We start from the raw sequence: 20,169 nt of genomic DNA on the forward strand, positions 1-20,169 counted from the left end.
GCACGGGTATTTTCTGAATTGCTTCAACAAGTTAAGAGCTTGCCAGTTGACCACTGCAGAGAAGGTTAAGTACAATTATATAAGTAATACTTTTAAATTACATACACTGAATGGCTATAGGGTACACTAGTCATATGTAAAAATTAGATAAGAAAGTGAGACTAAATAAATTCACTAATTAGTTAAGTATCCCTCAAATAACTAATAATGAACCTTTAAAACTGAGATTTATGGTTTGTACACGATCCTCTGGAGGGCTACAAGCCCAAGTTCTCAGTGACTACCAAATGGTAATTATTATAACATAAAGATGTTAGAAAAAGTCATTAAAAAGACTTATCCCCAAATAACCCCTAACCTTCTAACTCCGCTAAGCTTCTTCCATTTAAACATTCTTCTATTTTTCTTTTTTTCAAAGTGGGCTTTCCGCACTAGGGTATCCTTTAGGCTAAATATTTCTGAAATGAAGACACTGTTGACAGTATTCAGTCTCATTTTAATATAAGGGATCTTAGAGGAAAAACAGCTGCAAAGCGCTCCACTTTGTCTCTGATGGCCTTGATAGTACCTTGATACTTTGCACCCCCTGACAGTTTCTCCTCAAATTCTTTCAAGGTGGCCTGGGAACCAAGGTCTTTCCGAATCTACAGGATCAATTCTATTCCTTCATGAATAAAGTGAGCTACCTTGTGGAGATATTTTTCTAGTAGTCCTCAGTAGGTCAGAGCTGGGACTCCTAGTCTCAGTCCTCTAGGTCTTAATGCATCTTTGTCTCTTAGGCAGGTGTTTTTACAAGTAATAGAACAAGCTTCTAGCACCTGCTCAGCTCTTCCTCCATTCATGCTCTTGTGGTATAGGTCCACATGAATCACTTGTTACTATGGCAACCCAGTTTCATCATGGCTGCTGAAAGGGCCTTGCCATTGGCAGCCACCTACTTCTGTGAAGTCTTAAATCAGAGCTTCAGCAAGTTCTGCAATGGCATGGTTGTGAGGCATTCCCTGTAGTTCAGATTGTGTATCATCTCTTTGCCTGTCTTAGAGTCCACACTGCTTACTCCTTGCTTGTAGAAGATCATGTCAGCCTGCCAATCTTGAAAGGTTCTGTGCGTTGTGGTGATCACCGTATGGTAGTGATGACTCAGCTGCTACTAGCTCACTAATACGGGCCATGTCAGCTCTAAGACATGCTCTATTGTCATCTGAAATCTTCTACGTGCAGGCATAGCAGCTAATTCTTGGAATAGCAGCTGATTCCTGCAGTGATCAGCTTTGCTTGAAAGAAGTGGGTATTTTCTTCTAGTTTGTCATAGTCATTATAGCTAATATTTGGGTTTACCATGGACTCAAAAAAAGATGGAAGTGGCAGAGACTTTCTTCTTATCTCTCATGAACCTGTGGGTGAAGTGCTCATCAGGCAGGTCTAGATGAGACCTCCCAGATGGTTCCACCAGGACTGTGTATACTGCCAAACTCACAGGAGATCCTGAGTATGGCTGAAGATCGACCTGCCAACTTTGGGGGTCCAGGTCATAGATCTGCAGAGCTCTCTTCTGACACAGAATCTCTGATTTATCCAGAAATTGGGCACCACCATAATACTTCTGGCCTGGAGATCCTTCTGAGTATGAGTTGTTTAAAAGAACTGCTCGGGGGTGGAGCCAAGATGGCGTAGTAGAAAGACGCACATACACATAGCTCCGAACCCACAACCCATAGAACAACTACAAAGAAGTAACTCACGGCGAATTCTGCACCCAGAGGCCACAGAACATTGGAGCGAGGGAGATTTCTGTTCTGGAGAGACCTGCAAACCTCTCGTAAAAGGTCCTTCGTGCTGCGGACTGGGCGCCAGGACTGGGAGCTGAGTACAGCCCTGCCGTGGCCGTGGCACTGAGAGGAACAGATCCGAGCGGGCTTCAGGGACGGGATCTCCAGCGGCCGCACAAGTACCTCCACCCACAGGTGACGGGTGTCGGTGAGAGAGTCCCTTTAGCGGGTCGAGGGGGGAGTGGGGTGCCCCCATGGCTCGGGCCCCCTCGGGAGACAGAAGCTGAGGGGCAGCGGCAGACCAGGGCTCTCCAAGCAGGCAGGAGCCTGGATCCATTGTTGAAGGTCTGTGCATAAACTCCCTGAGGGAACTGAGCCTGAGAGGCAGCCCTGCCCTCACCTGAGCATCTGAATTTAATCTCACACTGAATAGCAGCCCTGCCCCCGCCAAAAGCCCTGAGGCTGGAAGCAGCATTTGAATCTCAGACCCCAAACACTGGCTGGGAGGATCAGGAGGTGAGGTGGGTGTGAGGAAAATATTCAGAGGTCAAGTCACTGGCTGGGAAAATGCCCAGAAAAGGGAAAAGAAATAAGACTATAGAAGGTTACTTTCTTGGTGAACAGGCATTTCCTCCCTTCCTTTCTGATGAGGAAGAACAATGCTTACCATCAGGCAAAGACACAGAAATCAAGGCTTCTGTGTCCCAGCCCACTCAATGGGCTCAGGCCATGGAAGAGCTCAAAAAGAATTTTGAAAATCAAGTTAGAGAGGTGGAGGAAAAGCTGGGAAGAGAAACGAGAGACATGAAGTCAAAGCATGAACAGCAAATCAGCTCCCTGCTAAAGGAGACCCAAAAAAATGTTGAAGAAAATAACACCTTGAAAACTAGCCTAACTCAATTGGCAAAAGAGGTTCAAAAAGCCAATGAGGAGAAGAATGCTTTCAAAAGCAGAATTAGCCAAATGGAAAAGGAGATTCAAAAGCTCACTGAAGAAAATAGTTCTTTCAAAATTAGAATGGCACAGATAGAGGCTAAGGACTTTATGAGAAAGCAAGAAATCACAGAACAAAGCCAGAGGAATGGAAAAATGGAAGATAATGTGAAATATCTCATTGGAAAAACAACTGACCTTGAAAATAGATCCAGGAGAGACAATTTAAAAATTATGGGACTACCTGAAAGCCATGATCAAAAGAAGAGCCTAGACATCATCTTTCATGAAATTATCAATGAAAACTGGCCTGAGATTCTAGAACCAGAGGGCAAAATAAATATTCAAGGAATCCACAGAACACCGCATGAAAGAGATCCAAAAAGAGAAACTCCTAGGAACATTGTGGCCAAATTCCAGAACTCCCAGGTGAAAGAGAAAATATTGCAAGCAGCTAGAAAGAAACAATTCAAGTATTGTGGAAATACAATCAGGATAACACAAGATCTAGCAGCTTCTACATTAAGGGATCGAAGGGCATGGAATAGGATATTCCAGAAGTCAAAGGAACTAGGACTAAAACCAAGAATCACCTACCCAGCAAAACTGAGTGTAATACTTCAGGGGAAAAATTGGTCTTTCAATGAAATAGAGGATTTTCAAGCATTCTTGATGAAAAGACCAGAGCTGAAAAGAAAATTTGACTTCCAAACACAAGAATGAAGAGAAGCATGAAAAGGTGAACAGCAAAGAGAAGTCATAAGGGACTTACTAAAGTTGAACTGTTTACATTCCTACATGGAAAGACAATATTTGTAACTCTTGAAACATTTCAGTATCTGGGTACTGGATGGGATTACACACACACACATGCACACACGCACACACACATAGAGACAGAGTGCACAGAGTGAATTGAAGAGGATGGGATCATATCTTAAAAAAAAACGAAATCAAGCAGTGAAAGAGAAAGATATTGGGAGGAGAAAGGGAGAATTGAATGGGGCAAATTATCTCTCATAAAAGAGGCAAGCAAAAGACTCATTAGTGGAGGGATAAAGAGGGGAGGTGAGAGAAAAACATGAAGTCTACTCTCATCACATTCCACTAAAGGAAAGAATAAAATGCCTACTCATTTTGGTATGAAAACCTATCTTACAATACAGGAAAGTGGAGGATAAGGGGATAAGCAGAGTGGGGGGGGATGATAGAAGGGAGGGCATGGGGAGGAGAGTGCAATTTGAGGTCAACACTCATGGGGAGGGATAGGATCAAAAGAGAATAGAAGTAATGGGGGACAGGATAGGATGGAGGGAAATATAGTTAGTCCTATACAACACAACTATTATGGAAGTCATTTGCAAAACTACACAGATTTGGCCTATATTGAATTGCTTGCCTTCCAAAGGGAAGGGGTGGAGAGGGAGGGAGCTAAAGAAGTTGGAACTCAAAGTGTTAGGATCAACTGTAACGTTCTTACCACTAGGAAATAAGAAATACAGGTAAAGGGGTATAGAAAGCTATCTGGCCCTACAGGACAAAAGAGAAGACAGAGACAAGGGCAGAGAGGGATGATAGAAGAGAGAGCAGATTGGTCATAGGGGCAATTAGAATGCTTGGCGTTTGGGGGGGGAGGGGAGAAAAGGGGAGAAAATTTGTAACCCAAAATTTTGTGAAAATGAATGTTAAAAGCTAAATAAAAAAAAAATGAAAAAAAAAAAAAAAGAACTGCTCAACTTGCAAAACCCTCTGAAGCAACTAGTTCCAACTCAGCCTCCTGGTCATTATTTTCCTTCTGGATGATTGCATATCCCTCTATATCATTGTCTTTCAGTGGCCATGTCAGCATGTTTTGGGGGACTTGTCAGAGGTTAAGATTATGCTTCTTTCCACTGACTCTTGATGCCATATTTCTGGTCTAAGGATTCCTAGTTGGGCACCAATCTTCAGGTAGCAGCAAGATACCTAAGTGTGTCCTTCAGTCCAATGCAAGAGAAGTCTGTTAGAGACTTATTTGTCTCATGTTTGGATCAGTTCTTGATTTGTCATGAATATTATGTTTAAAGGAATACTTGGTAATGATAGGTGCAAGATCCCATGCTCCACAGAATGGTACAGACAATATCCCACTGCGGGGGAGGGGGTTTTAGAGTTCATCTGATACAGCTCCTTCCTCACACAAAGAAGAAATGGATGGTCCAGAGAGGGAGGGACTTAGTAAGGTCACAGCCAATGAAAGGTCTATCAGTTTCATCTGCAAGTCCCAAGATGCCCTGTCCTCCAAGCTCTATTACTAAATCCTTCCCAAACTGCCACCATTGTGTTCTGAGACCCACAACTTCATTTCTGGACTTTAAACCTTGCCCATTTCTACTGTTACTCCCTGGGATCCTCAAGTCTCTGAGCCTCCACTGCACTTAATCCCTCTCCCTGTGTGGCCTTCAGCTTTGGCCAGTTCTGGGTCTCAGGAGAGGAATGGGTTAGGATTGAGAATGTTGCATAGGAGAATTGGGATCAGTGCCAGGTGACAATCTCCACCCCCTGGCCCAAGCATAAAAGTCAGGAACAGCCCTATCTGGACCCCAGTCCTGGGTTAACATCTGCCCAAACCCCAGATAACACTGCAGTGGGGCCTCTGCCATCTTCATGATGCTGGCCTCTGGGCTGCTGCTGGGGGCCATATTCTTTTGTCTCTCTGCCCTGGTAGTGCTCCCTGTATGGAAACAGAGGAAAGTCCACAGTAGCCTTCCCCCTGGGTCCACCCCCCTGCCTTTCATCGGCAACTACCTGCAGCTCACCACTGGGCAGATGTATGACTCCCTCATGAAGGTACTGAGGTTGGGAGTGGGACAAGAGGGAGAACGTGGAGAGACTGAGACAGAGAAACACAGAGACTGAGTGAGACAGAAAGAGGAACAAGAAGCAAAGAGAGAGACTGGGAGGCAGGTGTTCTGACATACACAGACAGGGAGAGCCATGAAGTCACAGAGACAAAAGATCGAGACAGATAGTCACTGAGGGTAGCAGAGATGGGGGATGATGAACAGAGATGAGACAGAAAGGAAAATACAGTAACAGAGGAAGATATTGAAGTGAATACTAAAAGACATAGAGATGGACTCAGAGACATAGAGAGAGACAGAGAAATACAAGCGTCAAAGAGTCAGATGCACAGAGAGACAAGTGCATAGACAGATTTCAGTGTGCCTGGAGGGAGGCTCTGGGAGGGTCAGAGAGAAGGAGACATGGAGAAAGACAGAGAGATGGAGACAGAAAAAAACTCTCTACTTCCCACTGCTGACTTGAGGAAGATCTTTTCCATTCTGTAGTCCTCAGTTTCCTTCTCTGTAACATGGACAGACTGGGTTAGATGGTCTCTAAGAGCTAAGTTTTATGATCTTAAGATGCTTGAAGAAAATCACAGAACCTCTTTGTGGCAGAGATGGACAGAGTTGGGCTGCAATAAAGGGGTTCAGAGGAATGGTGAAGATGCCAGGAGGGTGGGAGATCCAGCCCGAGGGAGGTGGAGATGTGAGAGCCCACTGAGATCGCTTGGCAAATATAGGGATTCTGCTCTCTGGCCTGGCCATGGAGTTCTTTAGTTTCTCATTACTCTGAAGTATTGTTTAAGGAAGACCAGTGTAGGTGAGGGGCTTGGAATAGACATGCCCTCCTTCTGAAAGGGGCATCAAGAAGACATTTTTAAAATGCATTTGAAAATTCTCCTCCTGGCATTCCTGATTCCCTTCAAGTCTCAGTTAGGATCCCACCTTCCTGTCAGAGCCTTCTCTACTGACCATCTCTCATAGATACTGTCCAAGGTTTGTTTCCACCTAGTTCTTCGCATGTTGTCTCCCTCATTAGACTGTGAAGTCCTTGATGCCAGAGACTGTCTTTGCTTTCTTTCTATCCCCAGGGCTCAGGATGGTGCTTAGTGCACAGTAGAAGTCTAATAAATATGTGTTTATTGCCTTGTCCCAGAAAAATAAAACATAGACAAAGAAGTAAAACCCCCCAGCAATTTTATAACTATGTTGTTAAACTGAAGATCATGGGTTCATAAATTTAGAGTTAAAAAGAACCTGTCAGGCCATTGAGTCCAAATCCCTTTTACAGTTGAGGAAACTGAAGAAGAGATGAAGTGGTTTTCTCAGAGTCACACAGCTAAAAAGTGTCTAAGGAGTGATTTGAACCCAGGTCTCGCTGACTACCACGACAGTGTCCCATGTACCACGTAACATCTCACAAAGAAAGATGAATAAATATACATATGTGTGTAATTTATTTATTTTAATTTATTATATATATATAATTTCTTTATTTTAAAAAATAAACAGAGTGCAAGAGAGGTTTAGAAAAATTATTTATCTTTTGTGTGTCTGAAATGTTTGTGTTTTGTTACTGATGGCAAAGTCACAATTAGATTTTTTTTTTTGAAAGCTTCTGAGAGACGATGGGTGAGAAATTATTTTTCAGGGGGAGAACTAAGAGGGAGGAAATCAAGGGATTCAGAGGAAAAACTCTGGTTATTCTGACTTCTCCATACTCTTCAGATTGGGGAAAAATTTGGGCCTGTCTTCACAGTGCACCTGGGGCCCAGGACCTTTGTAGTTCTGATTGGGTATGAGGCCGTGAAGGAGCCACTTGTTGACTAAGCAGAGGAGTTCTCTGGTCGGTGGGAGCAGGCCACTTTCAACTGGCTCTTTAAGGTTTTTGATGAGTGTCTGGGAAGGAACACACATAACTCTCCCTAGGTGAATGTGGCCTCCTCTAGGCTGCTGTCCAGGGTTCCTCCATGACCTACCATCTTCATCCTGTTTATCCTGTTCCCTCCCCTCCCTTATCCCATCCTTGCCTCTTTCAATTGCCTGCTTGTCTCTTTCCTTCTCTCTCCATTTTGTTTTCCCATTTCTCTTCTTATCTTCCCACCTCTCTCCCTTTCTTATTATTTCTTGTGTCTCTTCATCTTTGTCTCTCCCAGCCTCTCCGCTTTCTCTGCCTATTCTCATCTTTCTATTTTTCTGCCTCTTTATTTCACCTTTCTACTTCTCCCTTTTCCTCTAACTCTGTCTCTGCATTTATCTCTCTTCGTATCACCATCTCCCTCTACCTCTCCATTCCTCCTTATTTCTCTGTATTCTTATCTCCCCAATCTTTCCATGTTTCTCTTGATTTCTTTTCCTAACTCCCTATCTTTACCTGTTTCTTTCACTCTCTCTCTGACTCTGTCCGTATTGTCCATCTTTCTATATTTCCCTTTCTCTCTTTCTTTTTGTCTCTCCATGTCTTCATTTGTCTTTCTCCGATTGCCTTCTTTTTCTCACGCCCTTTCTTTCCCTCCCCCTTTCTGTCTTTTCCCTTCTCCTTATCTGTTTAGTCTGTCCCTATATCACTTCCTACCTCCCCTCTTTCCCTTGTTTCTCTTTCTCTCATTGTCTCCCTATGTCCACCTCTCTTTCTCTGTCTCTCCTTGTTTTACTATCTTCCCCTTCTCTCCATCTCTGCCGGCCATCCAATGCCTCCTTGTCTCTCTATGTCTTTGCCCCTTCCTGTCTCCACAGCCCTCTCTTACCATTTCTGTTTATCTGTATCTTTCCACCTCCTTTTCTCTCTCCATCTCTCTTTGTTTCTCCCTTTGTTCCTGCCTCTTCTTGTTTCTGTCTCCCTCCTTGGCACTCCTCAGATGCTTACTTCAAGTTTCTTTTCAGGTCTGCCTTAGCCCATTTCGTCCTTCTTGTCCCTGATTAGGTATGGTCTTTAGTAATGGGGAGTGGTCCCAGCAACTCTGACAATTCTCCATCACCACCCTCAGGGATTTTGGCATGGGCAAGAGGGGCAGTGAAGAAGCTGCTTTCCTCTTTGAGGCTTGTCAACCAACAGAAGTTGAGTATGACCTAAGAACTTTTCAGGACCTTGGACAAAGTAAACTTCAACTATATTGTCTTCCAACAAACTGGCTATTGTTCTCTATGTCCTGTGACTTACTTGTTCCTTACATTCAACACTAGCTAGTGTCTGAGGGTGTATGGGGTGTCCCAGAAGGATTGGAACCTTTGGTGTGAGAGTTTGCAGAGCGTTTTTCAGAGCTGCTCATCCACTTTTGGTGTTCTTCTGCCACATACCTATTAATTGTGGCTCCAAGAAGCTATAGCATGCAAAGAAGCCACACAGTAGAAAAATTCTCTTGGCACATATGATAGACCAGTTTGAAGGTATGGGCCTCAAATCCATTGGTGAGTTAGGGGGATGTGTATCCCAAGAATATGAAGACTTCCTCCTGTTGGAATGGGGGATGAGAAGAAATTGCTCCAAAGCCCATGAAGGTAGTTGAAGCAGGACTATGGAGCTGTTAGAGGTTGATAAGACATCAAAGACACCAAGGTCATTCACTGAATCCTGGACCATTGCCAGTCATCTTGACTCTTGTCTTCACACTGTATTTCAATGTATCTACTAGCGAGGGTGAGACTAATAACTTTGTACAATTATGCTTCATTTAATACCAGTTCATATGCAAGTCAAGACATCATCCCATGATGTCAACATTCCGCTTTGTAAATAAAGGACAGATGACAGCAGCTGATTTCTAAATCTTGGTGTGGCTTGAATTTGAAGTCAGAGGACCTGAACTTGATTCAAACTCCTTTACTTACTTGTTTTGTGATTTTGAGCAGGTGACCTCCCTTTGCTGGGCCTTTGTTTCCTTTTCTGTAAAATGAGAAGGATGGAATAGATGGTGTGTTCTAGCTTCCATTCCATGTCTAAATCAATGATTCTATGATTCTTGGTGTCTGGGTTCAGATAATGACCTTCTCCCTGATCCAGGAGACCCAGATTAGGGTTTTAACTTTGCCTTTCACTCAGTGTGGCCTTGGACAAGTCCCTTCCTCATGTTGAACTTCAGTTTCTTCTTTTGTATAAAATGAGAGTTTGGAGTACTTGAGTTCATCTGACTCTGATACTCTGTGTTCTAACTCACTGGATAGGTGACCTTGGTCAGAGTTTTCCTATCTGTAAAAAGAAGGGCTTTCACTAGATAGATTAGGTAACTGCAAAGGTCCCTTCCAGTCCACATACTAGGTAAGAAGAGGCAGCCTGCAGTCATGGAAAGGACCCTGAACTTAGAATCAGGAGACCTGGACATGGATCCCAGCTCTACAACTTGTTACCTGAGCAAGTCACCTCCTTTCTCTGGGGCTCAGTTTCCCTCCCTATAAAATGAGCATAATATTGTTTATGGCCTAAGGTACATTCAGGGCATCATGGAATAGTGGACAGAGTGCAGATCTTGGAGTTCACAAGACTGGGGTTCAAATCCTGCACTGATTGCTCCTGGTTTTGTGATCTTGATGGCCTCTAAGATCCTTTAATTATTCTGACAGTGGAGATATTGGCTGTCCTTTGGAGGAGACTGTGAGAATCAGAGACTGAGTCCCTATCTCTTTTTCTCCCTATCTCTGCCTCAACTCACTTACTGTGTGCCTTTATTCTCTTTCCTACTCTGCTGTCACCTGTTTATACCTTTTATACTATTTCTATCCAAAACTGACTCCATGCATCTCTTGGGGGTCTCTGTTCCTTTCTTCTGCTTCCTCTTTTCCCCTCTCCATCTCTCTGCCTCCATCCTCTTCTTTATCTCTCTACCACTGTGCTTCCTTATCTCTGTGTCTATGTTGACTTGGCTGGGTTACAGGAGCCCCCATTCACCCCACCTTCATCCTGAGTTGTATAGTCTCCAGTGTCATCTGCTTCATTGTCTTTGGGGATCACTATGAATGTGAGGACAAGCAGTTCCTGTCTCTGTTGAAAATGATGCTGGGAAGCTTCTGGTTCACAGCCACATCCGTGGGACAGGTGAGCCCCAAGACCTTCTCTCCCACATCCCTGGATGTCTACTCACGTTCTTCCCTCAATCCTTAGCTTTCATTTCCGTTCTTCCTATACTCTATTCCTCAATCTGACCCCACTATTCTCCATCTGACCTCATGCGCATCCTGACCCCCTTCCTCAGTCTGACTTCCTTTCCCCGTTCTTATCTCTATCTTCCACCATGTCCTGCTCACACTCTATCTAATCTTATGCCATGTCTTGATGCCCAACTCCCAGTCAGATTCTCATCTCTCATCCTGACTGATCCATTCCCAATCTGATTCTGTGCCCCCTCCTGATCATCTGTTTTCCATTATGAGCTCCATTCCTGATCTTAATCCAAATCTTTTATGCTGACAGACTGCTCTATCCTCCTCAAAGCCCTTAGGCACTTGCCCCAGGGCCCTGTACCCCTTGACTTGTCTTGTGCCCTCCTCCAGATGTTCTCTGGAGTGATGAAACACCTGCCAGGGCCTAAGCAGCAAGCATTCAAGGAATTGAAAGAACTGGAGGCCTACATTACTGAGAAGGTCCTGGAGAATCAGGCCACCCTGGATCCTAATTTCCCCTGGAACTTCACTGACTCCTTCCTGATCAAGATGCAGGAGGTAATGGCCCAGTGGGCAAGTGAAAATGGAGGAGATGGGCTGAGATTTCAGACTGAGGGTGTTATGGAACTCTGGGGGAAACCCTCAGACATTGGGAAGTGAGATTCACAGATATTGGGCAGCAGGTCTCAGAGGTGAGCAGTAAGCATGAGCACACATTAGGTGGCAAGTCTCATCCTTCCAGAGGCAAGGCTCAAAGATACTCCATGGCACATGTCAGGAGGTAGGTTCACAAACAACCCAGGTCAGGCAGTAACATAGAGCACAGATTCAGATATAACAATGACTTCTGGAGGTCGTTGCCAACTTGGGGTAGCATGGCAAAAAGATAAAGACAGAATGACAAATGGAGAAAGTGAGACACAGAGATGGGTGACACAGAATAACAAAAACGGAGAGACATGCAGATAGATGGTGATAGGTGAAGAAAAAAGAGACAAAAAATTGGAAACAGAGATACAGGAAGACAAGGTCAATATAAAGGGATACGAATAGACATTCCCCATTCTCCATGATCACTCTGCCCTTCTGACATTCACAAGCTGCATATAGGGGTTGAGGTGATGAGGAGCCCAATAATCTAGTCCCAGCAGCCTTGTCTGACTCTCCTCACAAGACCTTGGAAGTCCTTTCCTCTCTCTGTCTGTCCCTTTATCTACAAAATGTAGAATGGAGGATATTAGATTTTTTGTCTTGGTCCTCAAAGGCAGAGTCAGGAGCAATGGGAGACATGGTAAAGTGAGGAATTTAGGTTTGAAGTCAGGGAGAAACAACTTCCTAATAGTGACAACTGTCTAAAGGTGCAATGGACCACCCAGAGAACGAGCAGGTTCACCTTTTTTGAAGGTCTTCAAACAGAGACTGAACCACTACTTGTAAGGAAGCTTAAGGTGAGGGTTTCTATGACTGCTGAGGTCTCCCCCAGATCTACCATCCTGGGATTCTGAAAGGCACCATACTGTAGTGGATAGGGCTGTAGATTCAGGGGTCAAGCATTCCTGGGTTCAAATCCTACCTCAGGCACTTACTAGCTATGTTACTTTGAGCAAGTTCCAACTTTTCTGTGCCTTCATTTCTTCATGAGAGTGGTTGAATTTGACAATCTTTAAAGTCCTTTTCAGTACTAAATTTATGTTCATCTGAATTCTGAGGAATAATAAAATAAAATAATAATATAAAAATAAAAAATAGCTTTTTGCATCCCTTTGAACTGAGATATTTATCAGGGTCCATTAATGGATTTCCCCCTCTACCCCTGCACATTCCTGGGGCTCAAGGAAATTGAACTGACAGGGGGGGAAGGATGCCTTGAGGCTGAAGAGTCTAGAGGTGCAGCAAGTATGTGTACGTGGGGGTGGGGAGCCCCCAAAAAAGAAAAGGAAAATTCCAACACAGAATTCTTCATTCACAACTTAATCATGACCACTTTGAATCTATTTTTTTGCGGGCACTGAGACTGTTGGCACAACCCTTCACTATGGCTTACTTCTATTAATGAAACATCCAGAAGTGGAAGGTAAGCCCCAGTGTTTTGGTCCACTTAGAAGTCCTTTGGAACACCAGAAGGTGCCCCAAACCTGTTTCCTCATCTCCTTATCTTCCATATCCTTTTCACACAGAGAGACACACACATATGCTCGGAAAATTGATTATTCCCCTTACTCCTCACCCTTGCATCCCCTATCTCCAAGTATATCCAACCTCCACACTCTATCTGTTTCCTTGAGCTTCACTAGGGTCTCTCTGACACACTTTTTTTTCTACCCCTCCCACAACCACAGCTAAAATCCATGAGGAAATCGATCAAGTGATTGGGGGAACCGATTATCCAAGTTTGAGGACAAAGTCAAGATGCCATACACAGAGGTTGTCATCCATGAGATCCAAAGGTTTGGAGATGTGCTTTCCATGGGTGTGACTTGGAGAGCCACAAAAGACACCAAATTCCAGGGCTACCTTCTTCTCAAGGTAGGATACTCTTATTTTCAGCTCCACACCCCCATTCTCCCACCCTAGGAACTTCTCTATCTCTTCCATCCTCTAAATCTGCTTCTATCATCCTCACCCTTCAGTATTCACCCATTTTTTTCATGTAGATGCCTCTTATCCTCCCCTAGGACCTCCCTTATCTTTCTCCTGCCTAGAACATCCCTCCATTTGTCTTCTTCCTGCATTCAGTCATTCCTTACATTCCTCTTCCAAACCCTTTGCTCTGACAAACCTTCAGTTCAGCTCTGTTGTTCCTATTCCTTCTTTCTCTCTATTCTCCCCCATCTCTTCCTCCCCTTCTCTTCACTTCTCTCCTTTTCTGTCTCCATCAATTTCCCTTTCTTTGTTTCCCTCTCCTTCTCCTTTTCTCTCTCTCTTCCCTCCCTCCTCTCTCTGCTTTCTCTCTCTCTTATTTCTTCTTTCTTTCCTATTCTGTCATTTTGTCTTATCTTTGTGGCAATGGCCAAGCCATTTAGTTTGTTCAATCTCAGTGTGTATCAGTTTCCTCATCAGTAATGATGAGGATAATTTGTACTATTAACGATATATAGTATTTACACATTATGCGTAATATCATATATAGATCTAAAATGATAATTGCCAGGCCTAGAGGCCTGTGGGCTACCCGAGTCTTTCTTACCTCACCTCCCGAGGTCTTTGGCGGGCCACGCCGGGTGCGCATATGAGAGAAAGGACGTTCCAGAGTCGAACAAGGGTTGAGCTTTATTTCAGGGTCTCGGTTACAAGTGCAGGGGATTCTTCCTTAGGAGGGAGAGAGAGAAGGATCTCCCAAGGAGGCAAAGATCTTACAATAAGAGATTGGAAGTAGAAGTATAAGTGAGGAGAGAGGGGGAGGGGAGAGAAGAGAGAGGAAAATGGGGAGCCTAGTAAGCTCACACGTGGCCCTCCGCCCAAGAGCCTTTTTCGGGCTTTCCTGGACCTACTTAAGCCCTCTGTGGCGTAGTTTACATATCAATATCGAGCCTGTTAGGAGACAACAGGTGTGTCCAATCCGGGACAGCCTCAAGAGCAGGGAGGCTCCACCCATCACGTATCTCCTGGGAAGAGGCGGAAATACCCGAGCTAGCTGAGCTAGCTCGGGCTGACCTTCTTGATTCCCTGCTGTTTTCCTGGGGGGCCTCGTAAGAATTCTAAGATTTAGAAGCTCCCACCTTTACCCGCCCGAGACCGTCCACACGGAATTGAACTTCCAACCTTCACAGATAATAATTTTTATTGTTGTGAGGTTCAAAGAAGATAATATGTGAAAAATACTTTGCTGGCCCTAAAACTTATAGAAATTATAGCTATCATTTTTATGTAGTACACCCTCTGGACAACTTGAAATACAAGTTAGGTCTCCAGGGGCAGTTACTCCCCTGGGGTTCAATATGTTCTGTGAATTTACACTCCTAAAGGTAGAGTTCTAAAGCTGCTACTGATGGACTTATTTTTATAAGTCAACCAGTAGACAGAGTTAGCTCAAAGGAAAAAATTGAGTTTAGTGCAATGATATCCCAAGAAGAACAATAATAGATCCCACCCCCCATAAACCTAGAGCACACTGTCCCACAAATATACCCAGATGTCAGTGGAAAAAGTGTCCATGCACTTAGTGTACATTTAAAGAGATGCACATCCTTAGGGAACATGTGTAGCCAAAGCATTTCACACCTAGGGCTACAGGGCCCCAATATCCTTTCTCTTCTTGTGGTGTCTTCATCCCTCCTGGGCACAGAATATACTGAACAGGTCTCTTAACTGGGTACCTAGGCTTGCGTGTCTCTGAAACTTAATTAAGCTCCCACCTCTGAAGATTCATTTTCATTCTCTCTGCTTCCTCTTCTCCTTAGTTCTGATGGAAACCAATATGCCCAAAAGGACTGTAGGGAGTCCTATTCCCTTTCACTCTCCTCCTCCCCCTTTATACTCTGGCAGAAGAAAAAGCAGAAAAGTAATATTCTTCCTCAACTGCTGGTTGCTTCTTTCATTGTTGGCTCTCTTCTAGCCTGCCAGAAGTCACACTCCTTGACATTGCTTCCCAAAATAGGTCCCAGAATAGACAAGCTCCATTTTTCCAGACCACTAAGGCCATAACTGTTTTGTCAATCAAAGGCAAGCTGCCTCTCAAGTGAAAACCAGAGGGTATTTTTACACCAAAAGGGGAAACCAAGTGAAGCATCCTTCTTTGAACCTTTTAAAGACATGAACACTTTGCTGTCTTAGTGACTCATGCTTTCTGTGATTTCATCACCTGAACTGGGGAGGGAGGAAACCCACTGATTAGGGGTGTTCTGAACAACTCCTCCCACGACACTTTATTATAATAATTATTAATATAATCAATACACCAATGTGTATTATAATGTGCAATTAATAATGTATTAATAGTACAACATAATAATAATTCATTTACTATTAATCTTCTGTCAATCAATCAATCAATCATTAACATTTATTATGGCCTTACTAGGCACTGGGATTTCATGATGGGACTAGAAAAACAAAAATAAAATGGCACCTGCCCTCAAGGATCCTACATTTTCTTAGGGAAATTGTGTGCCCATATAATTGGATACAAAGTAAAAGGATAAGAACTGGACCTATTATTTCTTTGATATAGGGAACCATCTCTGCTGATACAGGTTGGAACCTTCTCTGCAAATTGTTCACTGACTTGCCCAGGGTCACATAGTCAGTAGGTATTGGGATATTGGAGACAATTTCAACCCAGGTTTTCTTACCTCTGTGACTAGTTATTAATCCATTATATAATGTTGTCTTCTCAGAAATAAAGTATTCTCTCTCTCTCTTTCCCTCTCTTCTTGTCTCTTTCTTTTCCCCTCCTTCCTTATCTTTGCCTCCCCTTCTCCTGCCCTCCTCTCTGCTTCATCCCTGACTTCCTTTCTTGTTTTTTCTCACCCCCAACTCTAGGACACAGAATTTCATTCTGGGATCAGTGCTGAGGGACCCCAACTTCTTTGCCTGCCCTGAAGCCTTCAACCCTCAACACTTCCTGGACAAAAAGGGCCAGTTTATGAAGAGTGATACCTTTGTCCCCTTCTCCATTGGTAAGCAGGAAAGTCTCTTCTCTTCCCCTCCATGACCCCCACTCTCATCCCTAGTACCAATCAGTATGGACAGAGCCTGGTGAATCCTTGCTTTCTTTTAATATACTCTGAATTCATCCTGCTACTCCTCAGGTCAATTTCCATTGACTAAGCTTCTTAAGTGGTAATGGGATGCTTCCAGAGAGGGTCCAAATGTTCCAGAAAGTACCCCTCCCAAATCTCACCAGCATCTCTCCTTCTTTAAGGAAGAAGTACATATACCAGAAGTCTGAGGCCCTTGGTCAAGTCTCATCTAGAAAGCTCTCTACCTGAGCGACCTTGGGTGCTTCATCTTCCTAGACTTCAGTTTCTTCATCTGTGAGATCAGGCCTGGTACTCAAGTGTATCTGAGGTCCCTTCCAGCTCAGCATCTTGGGACAATGTGAACCTGCAATTTTGCTCAAGTCCCTTCCTTTTTCTGGGCCTCAGTTTCCCCATTTGTGAAATGAGGAGATTGGATTAGAAAGTCCTTCTCCATTCTATCATTCAATCCAATAAATACTTCTGAGGTGGGGGTGGGGTGGAGCAAAGATAAGGAAAAACAGTGCCTACCCTGAAGGAGTTTATATTCTGTTGGAAGGGGATCAAGCTAAGATAGATAAATAAGGACCAGATAATTTTTGGATCAAGAGCACTGGCAACTGTCAGAATCAGGAAAGATTTGTTGTAGGAGTTGGGATCAAAGGTTACTTTGAAGGAAGTTAAGGAGGCTAAGAAGTAGAGGTGAAGAGGGAGGGCATTCCGGCCAAGAAATCTCTTCAAAGGCATGGAGGCTGGAGATGGAACAGTCACCTTGGGCAATAAGAAATAGGCCAGTATGTTTAGAATGTAGAAAGCCAGATGGGGAATTCTGTAAGATTTGGAAGGATAGTGTCACGGGAACAGGGAGGAGAAGGGTCACATGTTTGACAGACCGCGGAGCAGACAGGAACAGTAGGGGAAAGTGTAGGAGGCTTTTGAGGTATACCATAAGTTAGAAGAGGAGTCTCACATGGGATGGTTGCCATTTTCTCCTCAAAGGAAACAAGGGCTTCTCCTGAGAAGGAAGTACGAGGGTTGAGGAAAAAGAGCTGCTTTTGTTGTTGTCTGGATAGACCCATACCTAGGTGAGGCAATGGGCAATGACCCACAGCATGAAAATTAGAAATTCAGTAACTACTGATAATACTTGTGGTCCTTTGTCAGCCTAAAAACACCCAACAAAAGTATAGTAGCTGATGAGCAATAAAAAATAGATAAAGTAGGAAGTTTCCAAAATCTGCCCTTGCTACAGATGAGTGCCTCCTAATAAAGTCTTTTCTGGCACAAGACTCAAGCATGTTCTGTACTACTTCCCCCCCTCCCCAAATTCCCTCTCAAATCTCACATTTTATGTCCCAAGGGATTACAGATTTTAAGCAGGAAGGGACCTTTTGAACCATCAAGTTCAATCCCTGTATTTTGTAGATGAGAAAACAGAAGCTTGGAGAGTTTAAATGACTTGACCAGGAAGACAAAGATACTAAATTTCTAAGAAACATTCGGACTTGGATCTTCTTGACTCCAAGCCCAGCAAACTATCATTTTCTTTCACCACCTAGCTTCCTCCCAGTCTGAACGTTGTCTGTTCTAGGGACCCTCCTATGACTGACAACCCCTGTTCTAAGGTTCCTCCCCCTTCTAACATTCTCTGTTCTAAGAGCCCTCCCCACTATGATCTGCTCTGACTCTGGCTCCCCATGCAAATGCTACTGTTTTGGAGAAGGCTTGGCCAGAATGGAACTGTTCCTCTTCCTCACTACCATCCTGCAGAATTTCTATTTCCAGTCTCCACTTCCAACAGAGGTCATCGATATCTCTCCTTAGATGGTGGGCTTTGCCACCATCCCCCAGAGCTACACCATCTCATTCCTGCCTCGAGGATGAGGCTTTTAACCCAGGAAGCCACAGCTGAAGCAGGAGAAGCCTGTGGGACTCCTGGGTGAGGCGGCAGATGTATTAATAAATTCTGGGCAGCTCTGAGTCATTGATTCCAACCTCCTTAGGTAACACATAAGGTAACTGAAACTCCCAGAGGGGAAGAGACAAGTCCCCAGGTCACAAAGAGAGGCAGTGGGAGAGCCTGGCCTTGGAAGCAGAGGACCTGGATTCATATCTTGCCTCTGACACTTACCAGCTGTGTGACTTGAGAAAGTCACTTCCCCTCTCTTTTTTGGAAGCATGCTGAGGTTTGCTAGATGATCTTTGAGGTTCCTTCTAGGTCTAGATCCTTTGATTTTCATTCTGAAGCTTTCCCCACTACTTCACCCAGGAAACAAACAGTCACTGGCAGACAGAAACAAACCGACTGGCTCAGAAAACTCTTGGCTCATAAATGAGAGATATGTCTTGCATCATAGTACCCCCTTGTGGCTGGTTCTGCCCCCCCCCCCTGTCTCTCTCTGTCTCTGTCTCTCTGTCTCTCTCTCTCTCTTTCACTCTCTTTCCCCATATCTCTCTCCTCATCTCTCTCCCCCATCTCTCTCTCTCTCCATCTCTGTCTCTGTCCTTTTCTCTTTTTCTTTTGTTTCTTTTCCTCTTTTCTGTCTTTTTTGATCCTCAAATTACTTTCTCTGCCTCTGTTCATATCTTCCTCTGACTCTTTCTCTCTTGCTATCTTTCCCTATATCTGTCTCTCTGTGACTCTGTCTCTGTCTCTATCTATCTGTGTCTCTCTCTAGCTTTCCTATAACTGCTATTGGTGAGAAAGAGACCATAAATATTTGTTAACAAATATCTGAAACGTCACAGAATGACCGGCCCCTCCTATTAGACAGAAAGGAAAAGTGAAGCCAAGAGAGGGGAAGGAATTTACTCAAGGCCAAGGGGCAATCGAGTTGCATACAGTAGCAAGAGGGATGAATAGATGACTCTAAGTGAAGAATATGTAGAGAGAGGCAGGTTAGATGAGAGAGCAGTCAGGTAGACTCAGCTCAGGGTGGTGCTGTGAGTTGAGCATAGGGCTTGGACTCTGGAAGACCAGAGTTCAAAGCTTGCTAAATATGTGGGTGAGTCATCTCTGGGCCTCAGTCTCTCATTTGTAAACAGATAAGGTTGGATTCAATGATCTCAGAGGTTTCCTCCAACTCTAAGTCTATGATCCTTTAATCCTATGAATACTTGGACCCAAAGAATTATTATTCACAGGCACAAGTCATCTTAGAGGGATGTCTCCATTGGACTGCCCTGGGGTTCTGTTCTTGAGACTGTACTGTTCAATACGCTTCTCAATGACCTGGGTGAAGGCATAGAAAACTTTGTTAGAATTGCAGAGGATGCAAATCATTGATGGAGAGCTATTCAATTGGATACCAGAGTAGGGATTCAAAAAAGCTTGACTGGTTGGAATGGCAGGATGACTCCATGACAAAAAATTATAATACAGGTAAATATTAAATCTTATACTTTTATTTAAAAAATTAGTTCAGTAAGAATAAACTAGGTTTCACACAAAAATTCTCGTGGAAATGATCTGAGGGGATTAGTGCAGAGGAGTCAGTAGGGTGTCATGGTAGTGTCCAGAACCAATCAGAGAAAATTTGTACTTTGCGTATTCAGACTACACTGGGAACATTGTGTTTGTTTCTTGGCACTATGCAGTTTAATAGCATAACCTGTGCCCCAGCATTGCAAGTTCTGGACTTAAATGAATTGAATCCAATCTTGGGAGCCCCTCCAAAAAAGTTGTTCTGTATGACTCATTTTGCCCCTAACTAGAGTTTCTTTTGGAAACATCAGAATATACCTTCTATAGAGTTCATGACTATGGAGAAAGAATTCCCAGGCTCTTTACAAGCACTCAAAGTAAAAACATGTAGATGGTATAGGACAGCAATTTTTCTCACTCCACATATTTTACAGAAAACAGAAAAA

General features: G+C 43.8%; 2 pseudogenes; one reads left to right on the forward strand and one right to left on the reverse strand.

Annotated features, from left to right (window-relative positions):
• Positions 1–491: 491 nt before the first annotated feature.
• On the reverse strand, positions 492–1,695 carry LOC140507447 (serine hydroxymethyltransferase, cytosolic pseudogene; annotated as a pseudogene).
• Positions 1,696–5,351: 3,656 nt separating this feature from the next.
• Positions 5,352–18,183, forward strand: LOC140503851 (cytochrome P450 2A13-like; annotated as a pseudogene).
• Positions 18,184–20,169: the final 1,986 nt, after the last annotated feature.

Source organism: Notamacropus eugenii, chromosome 5 (assembly GCF_028372415.1).
Source record: "Notamacropus eugenii isolate mMacEug1 chromosome 5, mMacEug1.pri_v2, whole genome shotgun sequence".
Lineage (NCBI taxonomy): Eukaryota > Metazoa > Chordata > Mammalia > Diprotodontia > Macropodidae > Notamacropus > Notamacropus eugenii.